The sequence below is a fragment of the Felis catus genome, chromosome A1, assembly GCF_018350175.1.
Source record: "Felis catus isolate Fca126 chromosome A1, F.catus_Fca126_mat1.0, whole genome shotgun sequence".
Lineage (NCBI taxonomy): Eukaryota > Metazoa > Chordata > Mammalia > Carnivora > Felidae > Felis > Felis catus.
In genome coordinates this window covers 198,063,502-198,080,232 of record NC_058368.1, presented here as the reverse complement: position 1 = coordinate 198,080,232, position 16,731 = coordinate 198,063,502, and positions in this window count along the sequence as shown.

Below are 16,731 nucleotides of genomic sequence, written 5' to 3'. Positions count from 1 at the left end.
AAAAGTAGAAATGTTATGTGATCCAGAAGTTCCACTTCTGGGTATTTACCTGAATAAAATGAAAACACTAACTTGAGAGGAAATATCTGCATTGAAACATCATTTATAATGACCAAGATATGGAAAGAAGTTAAGTGTTCATTGATGGAAGAACAGATAAAGAAATTATATATATATATATATATATATATGTATATATACATATATGTATATGTATATATACATATATATATACATATATATTATATATATGTGTATATATGTATGTATATATATACACATATATATGTATATATATATAATTTCTTTATCTGTTCTATATGTGTGTGTGTGTGTATATATATATATATATATATATATAATATTCAGCCATAAAAAAGAATGAAATTTTTCCATTTGTGACAACATGGATGGGCCTTGAGGACATTATGCTAAGTGAAATAAGTCAGACAAAGACAAATACTATATGATCTCTCTTCTAGGCAGAATCTTCTCGCTTAGAGATATAGGGAACAGATTGGAGATTGTCAGAGGTGGGGAGTTGGGGGGGAGGAGAAATGGGTGAAGGGGGTAAAAAGGTAAAAAAAGAATTTTTTAAATTATAAACAAAGAAATAATTTGGTAAAGAAACCGAGGCAAAGGGGGAAATGAGAGCTTTGAAGAATGATGAAGACAGGGGTGTTAATACCCAAAGGGCCACAAGTTTCTTCCCACACTGTTGCTCGAAGGAGCCATATTTGCCTTTATGCTTCACATCAGTCGATGCAAAAAGAGGAACACAATCAGTTATATGAATTACGATATCCAGGAAATAAAAATAAACTTATCTGCCCAGAAGTAGGACCACTGGGGCTGGCACAGAGCCTGGAGAGAACTTGGGGTGATCTGTGTCGAAGGACCTTGTGTCAGCGTTCCTGTATCCTTCTCGGCTGCATCAGATCCCTTGTGAAGATACTTTTGTAACACACACTGCCCCAATCCCTCGCTCAGAAATTCAGATTTAATAGGCTTGAGGTGGGCCTGAAGGTCTGCACTGTTGAAAAGCAATTCAATTGATTCTGATAAAAGAACAATTCTGAAAGCCACTGATAAAGCCACCCTTAAAAACATCTAATAGAAAAGGACAGTAAGTGTCTTAGGATTGTTTTTTATGAATCCTACAGTGTGAACTGTGAACTCAGTAAGGGCACCCAAGGGTCTCACTGTCCTTGACCGTGACTGTCCCCTGATTCGTGATTAGAGTTCTGACAATTTCTAATATGGTGGTGGAGGATGGGGGGAGTCATTCAGGCTTCTCCATCAACAGTCAGAAACCAAAGAGTCAATCTCAGCCTCCATATTTCATTTGGGTTCCGGAGGATAAATAGTGCTCATTTCTAGGTGCCACCATTGCATTTTCTTACATTCACATAAAGGTGGATGCTTTTATTTGTTTTTTTTGTTGTTGTTGTTGTCATGGTTCTTAGAAATCAGTCACTAAGATTACTCTACTAGAAATACTCAGACGAGCAGATGCACTGGGTTAAAAAGGAACCTAATTAAAATTATAGCACCACTTTGAAAGTAAGTAGTAAACAGGTTGTTTCGGTATTCCATTTTGTGTCATTTTGATTCATTAACAATATACGGATTTTGGCCCATAAATCCCAGACTATATTTTCTAAGAGAAGAAAGGGGAAATTGAGACTCTGGAGTCACCATTAGGGGCACCTGGGTGGCTCAGTCATTTGAGCATCTGTCTCTTGATTTTGGCCCAGGTCATGGTCTCACAGCTGATGAGACAGAGCCCCACATCCAGCTCTGCACTGACAGCAAGGAGACTGATTGTGATTCTCTCTCTCCCTCTCTGCTCCTCCCCCTGCTGTCTCTCTCTCTCTCAAAATAAATAAATAAATAAGCATTTTTTAGAAGGTATTATACATTTCATCTAAATTCCAAATCTATGGAATATACAGTTGCTAGTCTCTTTAATCTAGCCAAAGGACTACTGAGATGCCCTCTGATTACAGTTGGTGAGTATCCTGAAAACTTTCACTAAAACCTGAGACTTGTTTTGATTTTAGACTCCATGCTGTTCCCATCCAATAGTCAAACCAGATAAGACCGCCAGAGAGGAAGCTTCTGTCAACAGCTATGGTACATCTGGTGACTCTTTGACTGGAAGGTCAACAGTTTATTTTGACGACGAGTACTGATGATGGAGCCCACAATTGAAAAGTATCCCTCATCCTCCCAGGGAAGTAGTATTTTATGAAACATTCCAAAATCTTCCCAAACTAGACTAAAAGTATATAGTGTTTTAGTTTGGGGGGCGCCTGGGTGGCTCAGTCGGTAAACCTCCGACTTCCGCTCAGGTCATGATCTCGCAGTTCGTGAGTTTGAGCCCCGCGTTGGGCTCCGTCGGAGCCTGGAGCCTGCTTCGGATTCTGTGTCTCCCTCTCTCTCTGCTCCTTCCCCCACTCACACGCTGTCTCTCTCTCTCTCAAAAATAAATACAAGCATTAAAAAAAATTATAGTGTTTTAGTTTGGGTAATTTCATCTTTGAGAGATTATGTGAGTCCCTCTATGGCCTCTAACAAAAGCTGAGAGCCTAAAGGAGGTAAATACCTAGATTTTAAAAACTGCTCAAAGACTGTAGGGGAACATGCTTGGCTGCTGTCATTCTAAATGATCCCACTGTTTCCCTTCTTTGCGACTGTGGACGGGTCACATTTGCCTTCTCCACAGATACTGAAAAGAGCTTCATGCTTCACTTTACGTCCAACCATTTTTAACAGAACGTGACAGCCCTAAAAGCAATTAGGACCAATATAATGCAAGAACTAAACGGATACGCATTCAGGTGAGTGACTAAACCAGTCCAGAACCAGGTAGCAGAATTAGTCCTACTGTCTGACCCTCTGCACGTAATAAATCTCCACTAACCCTGAAATGATAGGAAGAGAAGTGCTTCAAACTTGATTACTTCAGAAAGGTGTCTCATTAAAGGAGAGCTGTTCTCAGTCTGCCAGACACTCTCTTCCTCTTGATTAAGCTCTCTGTTTGGGACAGGGAACACATGTGATGGAGAAAGGAGATAGCTCCACCTGTCTTAGGGTAATGCTTCTAGATCTCTCCAAAGCTTACCCTTTCACAGGATTACCGAGGCACACCTGCACAGCCATTCGTATGTCATCTTGCGAGTTATTTGAGCACCAAATGCACTCTGCACATTTGGGTTCTTTGTATCTTGAGTGACTCAGCCCTGCTTTTAACGTTTCACACGTTGACTTCCTGTTTACTAACGTTAACTTCTTCAGTCTCTTTTGCTGAGTCACATCGGTCAGCTCCAGAATGGCACGCTCTCCTCATCACCTTTTATTCCCTACCGCGAAAAGATTGTGTTCGTGTTCTGGTTTTGACGGTACACGTCTATGTAACAGCCTACTCGAGGTTTACCCTGAGGCTTGTCTTGAGAACTTAGAAGTAAGTAGAAGGAAATTGTCCTCTGAGAGTTAAAATTTAAACTCCATTTATATATATGGGATCAAAGCAGAGACCCACAAGATCGCCCTGAAGAGATGGTGAGGTTCCCAAGCCTGTAAGACTGCCGTTTGAAGGTCAAAAATTCTTAAGATTAGCAGCCCACGCTGAAGGGGAGGAGGGCAGCGGTGGATACTGGGAAAAGGAGGCAACACAGGCAGTGGACCAACCAGAAATGATGAGAAAGGGAAGGAGGGACCAGCAAGACCATTTTCACTTTAGCCCAATTCCACTAAGCATTCAGCTGACTTACCTGGTCTTTTCCTAATCCCACGCTCACCAAGCAAACCTCTGTGACTGTTTTTCTCCCTGTAACAGGCATTTCTTATTGCATATAAATACACATTTTGCTATCTGTGATAATATTTTTTAACCTCTATTTTGCTATCTGTGATAATATTTTTTAACCTCTAAATTAGGGTTATTTGAACTTCTCTTTACGAGTCAAATTCACTCTTGGGGCACCTGGGTGGCTCAGTCGGTTGAGCTTCTGACTTCGGCTCAGGTCATGAGCTCGCAGTTCACGAGTTCAAGCCCCGCGTCGGGCTCTGTGTTGACAGCTCAGAACCCAGAGCCTGCTTCAGATTCTGTGTCTCTCTCTCTCTCTCTCTCTCTCTCTCCCTCTCCCCTGCTCATGCTCTGTCTTTCTCTCTCTCTCAAAAATAAATAAAAACATTTAAAAAATGCTTTTTTTAATGTTTACTCACTTTTTGAGAGACAGAGACAAAATGTGAGCAGGGCAGGGGCAGAGAGAGAGGGAGATACAGGATCCGAAGCAGGCTCCGCACAGAGCCTGATGCGGGGCTTGGACTCACGAACCCTGAGATCATGACCTGAGCCAAAGTCGGATGCTTAACTGACTGCGCCATCCAGGCACCCTCCCCACCCCCCCAAAAAAATCTTTTTAAAGAGTCAAATTCACGGGGCGCCTGGGTGGCGCAGTCGGTTAAGCGTCCGACTTCAGCTAGGTCACGATCTCGCGGTCCGTGGGTTCGAGCCCCGCAGTCAGGCTCTGGGCTAATGGCTCGGAGCCTGGAGCCTGTTTCTGATTCTGTGTCTCCCTCTCTCTCTGCCCCTCCCCCGTTCATGCTCTGTCTCTCTCTGTCCCAAAAATAAATAAAAAACGTTGAAAAAAAATTAAAAAAAAAAAAGAGTCAAATTCACTCTCATTGTGCCAAGTCTCAAGTCTCAATCCCCACGATAATGGAGACCAAACCCTGAACTTTGGTAAATTCACCAAGGTAATGAATATTAACTACCCCATGAGACTTTTCAACAGATCAATAGCCTGCCTTTCCCCTAGAGAGTACTCTGCGCATCCCTGCTCTGGCCTCAGGCATGAAATGTGCTCACACTTGGAGTATCTCTGCATACATGATCCCATTAGTACCCTGATTATCCAATAACTCCGAGAAAAAAATGACGTTTTGTTTTAGCTGTGTTCTGTCTGGTTCTTCTTGTAGCAGAGGCTGCTGGTTTGCTACCCATCAGCCATCTCCTCTCTTCTCTGGTAACAAAACACAAATTTTATTTGGAGTCACACATGTACACAGAATGAAAATGGTGTTTTCCAGCCTCTGTCACTGCTAGAAGCGGTCAAAGAGATGTAAGTGAAAATCATTGGATGGGGGCTTCCAGGAATTTCCTTTAAAGAGAGCTGATTCGGCAGGAAGGAGTGACCTTTCCCCCTTCCTTCCTCCTACTGCCTGGAGTGCAGATGTGGTCGCTAGGACGCCAGCAGCAATGCTGGAACCACGAGGCAAACTTGAATCGAAACCAAGTGTTTATGATGGTGAAGCAGAAAGGAGGAGGAGCCTTTACGTCAATCCTGTACTCTTTACCTGAAGACTTCTTTTACATGAAAGATCATAAACACTTAGGTTTAATCCACTATTATTTGGAGCTTTCTGTTAAATACGTCCCCACTCAGTCCTAATAGATAAAACCAGAAACCTAAAATTTCCTGATGTGTGCTCCAAACAATGACGAGCATATTTCTTTATGCCCCTGTGCCCGAATCCTAAATCTCAAATGGCTTTAGCTTTCAACCTTGTCCTATTTAAACAAGAATTGATTCAGAAAAGTAACTTTTCAATGTTATAATCAATAAATCATTTCTCCCTCACTGTTCCATCATGTGGCTTAACGTGGAGGAAATGCCCTGGCTTACTTGAGAAGATATTTTTATCTTAACCACACAGTGCTGCATGGCAAACATTCTTGTTCCTATTATACAAATAATGGATGGCACTCGGTACTCTGTAAGGCCATTTCTCCTTGTGGGTATAATTTGTGAGTGGATCTGGCAGAGCTGTTTCTCGTGAAGTTCCATGAAAATTATGTTTTCTGGCATTTGAGGTTTTTGTATGTTTTATTATTTCACAATCGTTTGAAATAATATAGCAGTTTTTTTTTCATCCAAGTTACAAAAATAACTCCATTAGAAGATAGTGGGATATTGTAATACCCTGAATATTAATAATGTTGTAGAAAAGCAAAGCAGGCCCACATGTGGTCAGACCAGCCCACTGTGCAGAGCAACTGTGTTAACAACCAATCGATACAGACTCCTGAATCCTCACCATTGAGCATTCAGAGAGATTCTCCCAATCATTCATTCATTCATTCATTCACTCAACAAACGCTTAACTGAGCTCCTCTGTGTATAGGGCTCTGTGCTGGTCGCTGGAGATACCAAAGGGAAAAGACACAACTCTTGCCCTGCAGAAACTCATAGCCTAGTGAGCAAACATGGACACACAAATAAACAAATGTACCATGCTCCAAAAATTATTACAAAGGTGACATACAGAAAATAGTGTTAATGGAGAGAATGTCAAAACAACTACACTATGATCCGAAAAATTGTTATAATTGAGACATGAGCATAAGAACAGAAAGCTCGCGTGAGTCATTCAGAATTCCTACAGGACAATTCATTCTGTCATTCTGGGTCTATACATTTAAAGCCCGATTCTCTTGTAGCTGTTTCTTTTTTTTTTTTTTAATGTTTATTTATTTTTGAGAGACAGAGAGGGAGAGAAAGAGAGAAAGCGTCCCAGTGTAAGCAGGGGAGAGGAAGAGAGAGAGGGAAACACAGAATCCAAAGCAGACTCCGGGCTCTGAGCTGTCAGCACAGAGCCCGACACGGGGCTCGAACTCACGAACCGTGAGATCATGACTTGAGCTGAAGTTGGACACTTAACTGACTGAGCGACCCAGGCTCCCCAGTGATTCTCTTGTAGTTTTGTCAACAATTTCCCAAGGCAGAGGGAGGGAAAGATCTAAACTACCAGATTTGTATCACCCACCTCTAATCCAGATAAAAGAAAACAGCTACGGCAATTGCTATAGTGAAGCCATGTCAATGAAGGTGAATACATTGACTCTTGTTAAGAACTCTCTCTGTGAGCTAATCCCCCCAGAGAGACATCCAAAGCTAAGCAATATGTGTAGATATCTCTCAGGAGGAAATGTTCCATTTCTCTTAGCATGATGATTCAGTTTGTCCTGTGAATCAGGAATAATTATTAATCTGCCTTTTTAGACGCTTCAGAGACCAGGAAACAGAAGAATTTGTGAACCCTAACTTGACATGGGAATCTAGGACAGACTCAGCCCAAACTTTGCCTTGCCTGTAGCTTCTGTTGTCTTAATTAAAAAAATAAAAAATAAAAAATAAAAGGCATTTCAACAAAACATTAAAACAGAAGTTGACTACTCTGTTGATTTCCACGGGCCACCACCCTACTTTGCCAAGTGGGGGATGGGCACAACTCATTGTGTGTTCTAATCACTTCAGCCTGCACAGGTCAGGGTCTGTTGAACTCAGCTATCTTTACACAAGGACTCCATTCTCTTTCGAAGTGTATATCTGTGTAGTTTATATTATATATCTCAAATTAATTTCCTGAGTTTTAATTGCGAAAAATATATTCCAAAAAATATTTTAGATGGAAACAGTATAATTATAGAGATCTTACTAGAATTTATGCTATAGAATTCACTATATCGTTGGTTCTGTGAGAGCTGGGGCCCATGTCTGCGTTGAGACCTGCATAAGACCTCACTTGTGGTGGCTGTTTAAGAAACATTTGTAAGTAGCTAGATAAGTGGGTGGGTGAATGGATGGGTGAACGGAAAAGTTATTATACTGGTGAACAATTCATTGAAAAAAAATAAATGATGAACTACTAAATCTCTACTTCTGGAACCAGTTAAGAATGTAATGATAATATGCTTGAAATCACTTTTAAAACTTCTTCGTTAAGGCAAGGGGTAAGATGATGTTGGATGTAAAGTAGGGAACCCAAAAAGTCCCTGATTATTTGATAATTCTTAGAGCTCCATGGTGAAAAAATCCACAATATAAACATTGAGTACTATTATTTATTTGAAAGTTTCAATGAGCCTTCCTTTATTTAAGACTTGGTAAGCGTTGTCATTGTTTTGCAAGAAGGGGAAAAAGGTTACAAAATAATTAGTATGTCTGGTCTGAAAGAGACTGCTTTCAGAGTCCCTTGTTTTTGCTTTGTCATCATTGTCTAAATACTACAGTAGTTTAGTCAGATTTTAGTAATACTGAATTTAAGTGGCGATTTATTATGTTAATTTTCTTAAAGTACTTGTTCTCTTCAATTCATTATATGCTTGAAAGATTTAGAAATGTTAATATTTTCCAATTCTGTAGTGTGAGGGAGCAAGAGTTTCCTGTCCCCTCCAAAGTCCCTCCAGCCAAAGAATCAAAAATACATGAGTCAGATAAGCAGGAGAAAATAAAATTTAATAGTGTAAGAACAGGGAATCCCCACAGACGTGAAAATTCCAAAGACAGTGAGGCAAAATAAGGTGTCTATGTCATTCTGAGTTAAGGAAAAGGGGGTAGGGGGTCTGGGACTTCCAAGGGAATGAGTGCAATTCACAGGAAGGTGAAAAAAAGTAAATGTTTGGTAAACAAATATTTGCTGGGCCACTCAGAAACCATAGGACATAGAGGACTTTGATCAAACAGGTCTTGCCAGATTCCTCCGTGTCTATCATACATAACTGTAGTTATCTATGGTGAGAGTCCTCTTCTTGCAATAGGTTCTCTATCTAAACTCTTTAGGCAGTTGAGGGGGGGAGGGGAGATGTAAGGAGCTTTTCTTAAATCTACTGGGTTTCCATTGCTTTTTAACTCAAAATAATATTTGTGCCAAAGAGGCCATCTTGGGATGGCCTGCCCTTGGCCCCTATAGTATAAAAACCACTTTATTTGGTAAGTTTTAATTTTTTTTAATTTACATTCAAATTAGCACATAGTCCAACAATGATTTCAGGAGTAGATTCCTTAGTGCCCCTTATTCATTTAGCCCATCCCCCTTCCCACAACCCCTCCCGTAAACCTCAGTTTGTTCTCCATATTTATGAGTCTCTTCTGTTTTGTCCCCCTCCCTGTGTTTATATTAGTTTTGTTTCCCCTTCCCTTATGTTCATCTGTTTTGTCTCTTAAAGTCCTCATATGAGTGAAGTCATATGATTTTGGTCTTTCTCTGACTAATTTCACTTAGCATCATACCCTCCAGTTCCATCCATGTAGTTGCAAATGGCAAGATTTCATCCTTTTTGATTGCTGAGTAATACTCCATTGTATATATATACCACATTTTCTTTATCCATTCATCCATCAATGGACATTTGGGCTCTTTCCATACTTTGGCTATTGTTGATAGTGCTGCTATAAACATGGGGGTGCATGTGTCCCTTTGAAACAGCGCACCTGTATCCCGTGGATAGGGTAGTTCTATTTTTAGTTTTTTGAGGAACTTCCATACTGTTTTCCAGAGTGGCTGCACCAGCTTGCGTTCCCATAAAAACTATCCTTTAAAAAAATTTTTTTTAATGTTTATTTATTTTTGAGAGAGACAGAGACAGAATGCAAGTGGGTTAGGGGCAGAGAGAGAGGGAGACACAGAATCCAAAGCAGGCTCCGGGTTCCGAGCTGTCAGCACAGAGTCCGACGCGGGGCTCGAACTCACGAGCTGTGAGATCATGACCTGAGCCGGAGTCAGACGCTCAACTGACTGAGCCACCCAGGCGCCCCCTGAATAACTACTCCTTACTTACTCCAAGAGGATTGCCGTAGAAATCTTTGAGGCAAAGAGGGTGTGTGTTCCACACTGCAGTAATAGCTATGTCAGAAAAACAGCCCTTAAATTTTGGGGCTGGAATTGCATTTGGAAAGATGGGGAAGAGAGGGGGGCAGAAAGAAGAAGGGGAATGAGGGAACCCCACCAAATACTTGAAGGCTGCTATTCTGGTTCGGGCTTCCACAAAGGAAGATCCTGAGACACAAGTTTAATGTGTGATATTGTGATTTATAAGAAATATATACCAAATTATAATTCTAATATGTATTTGGCCACTGTCCACGGTTCCTGGCTCACAGCTCCCCAAAGCCTTGGAATTTCCTGAGCAGTAGCAGCAATGAAAGCATCTTTTGTCATTATATTTGGTCTCTCGTCCTCAGTTCCTGAAAATACTTCAGAGACAATAAAGGTAAAATGGGTGTCTTTTTTTTTCATCACAAGCCCCTTTCCATCACAACTGGATTTATGTTAATGAGATGACTTTTGCAAGGCACCTAGGGATGGAGGCTGGTTGCTAGGGCATGAATAAAGGGTTGGAACTTTCAGTCCCACCCCCTGATTTCCAGGGTATGGAGAGGGACTGGAAGTTGAATTAGTTACCAATGACCAGTGTCAATTGTGCCTATGTAATGAGGCCTCCATAAAAACCCAAAAGGCCGGGGTTCAGAGAGCTTCCAGGCTCGTGAACCAAAATAGTTCCACAGGCCCTTATGCCAGGCCCCAAACTCTATGAGGACAGAAGCTCCTTTGTTTGGGACTTCACCGTACGTATCTCTTCACCTGGCTGTTGATTCATATCCTTTAATAGCGTCTGAAACATGTCAGTAATCTAGCGAGCAAACGGGTTTCCTGAGTTCTGTGAGCCCCTCTAGCAACTTAATTGAGGGGGTCATGGAAATTTCAGATTTATAGCCAATTGGTCAGAAGCATATGCAACACCCTGGACTTTTGATTGGCATTTGGAGTGGGGGCACTCTTGCTGGACTGAGCCTTTAACCTGTGCCACTTGATGTTACCTCCGGGTAGACACTGTCAGAATTGAGTCAAGTAACACATACAACTGATGTCAGAGCATTACTTCATGGGCCGGGGGAATGCCGCTCCTTCTATGCACACTGGAGTTGATAACCAGAATTTTAGTGTGTGAGTAGTCGGGTTATGAGGCATACTAGGAAACCAACATGGGAGTAGTGGAGTGAGAAAGGAGAGAATAAAAATCCAACAAAAGGTACACTTTTTTGCCTGTTACCAACATGGGCTATGGGAGCTCAATCCCATGGGGTACCTCTGGGTGCCAGTAGAGAACACACCTCATAGTTATTCTAACTAAGGAGCTAGGAAGCTGGGATATTAGCCACTGACATCCCGACCATCATTGCTGAAGAGTCCCCCCCAGGGTCATTAACTTTCTTGCACTTCCGGCTTGTCCGGAGTAAGGGCTAGATGAACTCTGACAGTTAGAAAAGAGAGCACCCTCAGGCAAAGTTATAGGTTTTTGAGTAAGCAGCCTTCGGTATGTTGAGGTGAATGCCAAGGGAATATGGCTGCCACAGCGTCTGCTATGACTGATTTGCAGGTACTCACCAAACCCCTTCAGTATCATTCTTGACTGTTCTTCCTACCGCAAAGGCTTGGCTAAAATGACTACCTCACTCAGATGATAAGTGAATTGGCGATGAGATTGGTAATGACTGATACGATTACATTTACTACGTCTATATAACACATTTGATTGTAACACAGTCTTTAATGTCATTATCTGGGGCTGAGATTTTCAGGCACTGTGTCAGCTCTGGATTAAAGGACCCTTTTAATACCCTAAAAATCACACTCCACAAGTAGGTTCCAGAAGCAGGCCCTATTTGAAACTTCTAAGGTATCTAATGGTCTCATAGGTAAGCCCTATTGGTCATGCCCAATGACTGCTGCTTACATCCAATTTCCCCCCCTTACATCACAGCTAACATTGGTCAAATGGTGTCAGGCATTCGTCTAGGAGTTTTACTTGTACTAACTCATTCAGTCTTTACAATGACACCATGATGTAGGTGCTATAATTATCCTCGTTAGAGAGGATACAGAGTACAGAGGTACAGAGATTGATAACTTGTTCAAGGTCACTTAGCTACTAAGTGATAGAGCATGGATTCAAGCTCAGATCATCTGACTCCAGAGCCCTCTGTCCTACAAACTCCTTCCTGGATCTGGCAAGTACAAACTCATGGTCTAATACTACCAAGTATGAGTCACAACTCCTGCCATGGGGTTTCCTTCAGCCAATTATGCTGACTATTTTCAAGTCCTACCACCCCCCCTTACCCCAACACACACTTCACTAGTCCCTTTCCCATGTCCTGGAAGGACTGAAAATGTCACATTGTAGTAGAAGGTTGCTCCAGAGAATCAGCGGTATTGATTATAGGGAGCGTAAACTAAGACCAAAGAAACAAATGAAGGTCCTACCCACTCCAGATGCACACGGAGGAAAGAGCTCTAAACTCTGGAAATTGGTGAAATACGGGCTCTGATCCCAACTGTGCAACCTTAACTACGTCACTTCGTCAGGCAGAGCTTCCATTTCTTCATCTGCCACAAAGAATTTGGACTACCCATGCATAAGTAATAGACGTAATTTTATATATAACATAGAATATATTTATATAACATATATATATAAATATTTATATAATAAATTGTATATGTTATTTATTTATTTAATCTAATTTTTCTGGTTGTTTTCAAAGGAAGGATTGTTTTGATACAAGCTAGTCTGTTGTGGCTGAATGCTAAGGTCCCCAACTTACCTTAGAAAAAGTGGAGGGTCTACTTAGATTTGCTTATTGTACTGACTGCTGAAGATTTGTTGTGGCTCTGTAACCACAGAGCCATTCCTCTTGCCATCCCATTTGTCTCACATATTTTACAGTTATATACGGACTTCTCACCTAAACCCTAGTAATACCTACTGGTTAAGAGATTGCTTATTTCCAGGAAAAATGAGACTCGAGAACCTTTTTTTAAAAATTTTTTTAAAATGTTTATTTATTTTTGAGAGAGGGACAGAGTGTGAGTCGGGGAGGAGCAGAAAGAGAGGGAGACACAGAATCTGAAGCAGGCTCCAGGCTCTGAGCTGTCACCACAGAGCCGGACACGGGGCTGGAACCCACGAACCGCGAGATCACGACCGGAGCTGAAGTCGGACGCTTACCGACTGAGCCACCCAGGCGCCCCTGAGATTCGAGAACCTTTAATGTTTCATCCAATTATAAGATTTGGTGATTTTATGTTTCTAAAATACTAATTATATCAAGTTTTTATTGAACTCCTAAAATTTATTATTCTTATTTGTTTGAGGCTTATAAGATGTGAAACATTTCTGTCATTAAACATTCTTTTAAATAGTAAAGTTATATGATTTATATTAACTATATTATTTTTCATTCTTTAATGGAAGCCTAGGAAGATGGTTAACATATAATAGGATGTCATGTATGGAAGTGTATTTTAAATACACACACTGATGAGAATAATCAGAGTGCTTTTATAATAATAGATTCCTAAGATCACACCATTCATAAGCATTAAAATTTCCAGGATAGGCTCATTGGGTTACAGTCGATTAACAAGTGCATCCTATAAATCTTATGATCAGGGAACTTCAGAATACAGTGTGTGTTTTTGGCTGAATGAAATACAGCATCTAAACAGAAATCCTGTGAGGCATCTGATGTTTGGGAAACAGGCAAGGAGAATCGAAGTTGCTCAATGAATGGATAAGTAAATAGTAGGCTTTTATTCATCCCTCCCATCCTCAAGGTAGTTTAGGCAGCTTGAAAACAGTATGACCAAATTGTTTCAAGCACTTGTAGAAATGTTTTCAATAGGCTATGCAATACTTTGCTTTAGGTAGTAGATGCACAAGAACTATGATTTGTCAATATCTGCATTAAAGCATTTTAAAACTTCAACATACATTATTAAATGTCTACTATATGCCAGTCACAGTGAGAGACTGTAGGGATAGAATGGTAAACAAAACAGATAAGATCATTTGCCTCAAGTAACTTACACTCAATTAGTTAATAACATACCAAAAAGTCAGTTTGAACTCTTGTTGCTCATTCAAACAGTCTCTACCCTGAAATGTATGTTTATCCTCATAAGCCCACTTTTTACCAAAGCACAGTTCTTTCCAGTTTTGGTCTTTCAGTTGGCAACTGTGTCTCTTTGCACAACCACTACTGTTTTATTATTTAAGCACTTCTTTATTTTCTGGCACTGCAAGATGCCTCAGGCGCAACTTGTTTATCTCCTGTTTATTTCCTCAGTCTTAAAATCAGCCATTTCTCTAAAAAACCCCCACTTCCTTTCATTGGAGGCTGGGATTAGAAATCACAATCTATGTGTTAGGTATGCTGTTGGCTGCGGGGTATCATTGTTCCCAGGCTCTCTCAGCTGACAGAACAAAGAGATGTATGTGTATGTCCTCTACATTTCTAACTGACAAACAGAGCCTGGGTCTATTTCCTAAAAGTTTCTAACATTTTACTACTCGCAAAGGAACTTCTCCAATATCTAGAATCCAAATTAAGGTCAACTAGTCCCTTTTCCTTACCCCAACCCAAAGATCAACCAGATACAACATGTAAACAGAAGACCTCCTAACTACGTGAGAAAAAGTGTAGGAATAAAGTCCTCTTTTCACACATAAGAAGGAGCTACTTACTCTCCCAGTCCTTTGGTAAGCCTACAAGGATGCTTAGTGCATTTAAAGAAAATGTTTACCTTTGAATCTCAGTATTTTCCTCAGGAAAATAGAAACTACATCGTTTCTGGAAGGAATGTTATACACCAGGCTACCTTCCAAGATCCCGCACGTGACCTATCTCACACAGAGAAGGTAGGGAAGATGGAAGTTGATAGCTCTGGAGATTGGTTATCTTGTTTGCCTTTTTTCCTCATTTGCACAGATCTGTCTGAGGAGTTCCTTAATCTATTTGTGTATGAGGAGCTTGATGGGGTAAAACAAATGAATAAAACACTGGGGTAGTCTGTGTTCTGCCTAGAGGCTGTCCAGTAGCTCATGCAAGGTTGAAGACAATTTGAAAACAATTTGATGTGATAAACCCAGAAATATAGGGAAGGGAAAAAAGTAAAAAGAGTGGTTATAGATTCTAAGATAGAGAAACAAGTGGCCTAGGAAGGGGCAAGAGAATCAGAGCAAGAAAAAGTTCAAGGAACTATAACGAGACACAGGCATGACCTAAGAGTTTTCTACACTACAAGCACATTAGACTCAATTGAGTTATTTATTTATTTTTTTTAATTTTTTTTTTCAACGTTTATTTATTTTGGGGACAGAGAGAGACAGAGCATGAACGGGGGAGGGGCAGAGAGAGAGGGAGACACAGAATCGGAAACAGGCTCCAGGCTCCGAGCCATCAGCCCAGAGCCCGACGCCGGGCTCGAACTCACGGACCGCGAGATCGTGACCTGGCTGAAGTCGGACGCTTAACCGACTGCGCCACCCAGGCGCCCCTGAGTTATTTATTTATTATTTTAACCTTTTATTATCAGATGATTGGAGATTTAAATAAGGTTTATAACTATTTTTGATCTATACTCTATAATATTGTAATACCTGTATAGAATTGTGCTATTTCTACTATCAAAATTGTCTAGGAAATTATTTTTTTAACTTCAACGCTATTTTGTTAAATTACAAGATTTACCCATTAGGAGTCAAAATAAAATTGTTCAAACAAGTTATTAGAGTCACAATTTTTGTCTTTTATACTTTCAAGGATTTCCGTCTAAAAACATGATATATCTCCCTATTTTTGTAAGTCTTCTATCTGTGAAGAAAGCATTTCTCTCTGATTAAATTAATTCATAGTTATTTTGTCTTCTGTAAAATTACAACTTTGGAGTGCAAAGATGATTTGCAAAATGTCCTAACATAAAATCTGTCTTTTGAAATTTGATATTGTACGGAATCTATATCCATATAAAGAAAGGTAAATAAGAATAAAAGAGCTTGTTTGAAGTAGTGATGAGTGAATCCTTCACATCTAGCCTTCAATTTAGAAGTTCCCAAAATAATGCTGGCTTGAGAAAGGTGAATTAGATGCTCATTACATTCCTCTTTCCAACATCCTGAAATCTATGATGCTTAGGAGTGTGTTTTGGATATTGAAGACAAAGAATCAACTTTATGGAGAACAATAAAAACAGAAAAACTAACCATGGAACTCCATGGAGGCAGGTCATTTCAATTATCTGGGAAATCAAAGAAGCTAAACTTTGAAACTGGAGGCAGGTTTGAAATCCTCTTCTAACTGTGTAAAGGTGGAAGGATGTGGCCCAAAACTGGATCCTATCCCTAAAGAGGTCAAAGACGGACATGCTCAGAACATCTCATGTTGGAAGATATGTAACTTCAAAGTATATAGTAAATAAATCATAAAGGAATAAAAATGGTATTCTAGAAAGAAAGGTTTAATGAAATAAAGTAGTAATAGAGGAATCGAGGAGAGAATGGACATTTGGTAAATAACAGAACAGAGGTAAGCCTTAACTTACCATGAATTACATGAAATGTAAACGGAACTAAACACTCCAGTCAGAAGGCAAAGATTTGCAGAACAGATTTTAAGAAAAAATGAACCAACTGAATGCTGTCTACAGCACCCACTTTAGATTTAAAGACACAAACAACGTGAAAGTAAGATAACGTAAAGAGATATGCCATGCAAATAGTAACAAGAAGAGAGCTGAAGTAGCTAACCTAACATCATATGAAATATAAGACAAAAATTACTGATCGATAAAAAGAAGAAAATTTTATGAGAAAGGGGCCCATCCATTAGAAAGGCATAAATTTAAACATATATTCACCTAATAACTGAGCTTCCCACACATGAAGGAAAACCTGACAGAACTGAGAAGAGAAATAGACAATTTGACAGTAATACTTAGAGACTTCAGTATTCCATGTTCAATGAGATAGAACAAGTAGGCAGAAGACCCACAAAGAAATGAAAGACTTGAAGATTAGTATAAACCAATTAGATCTAACGG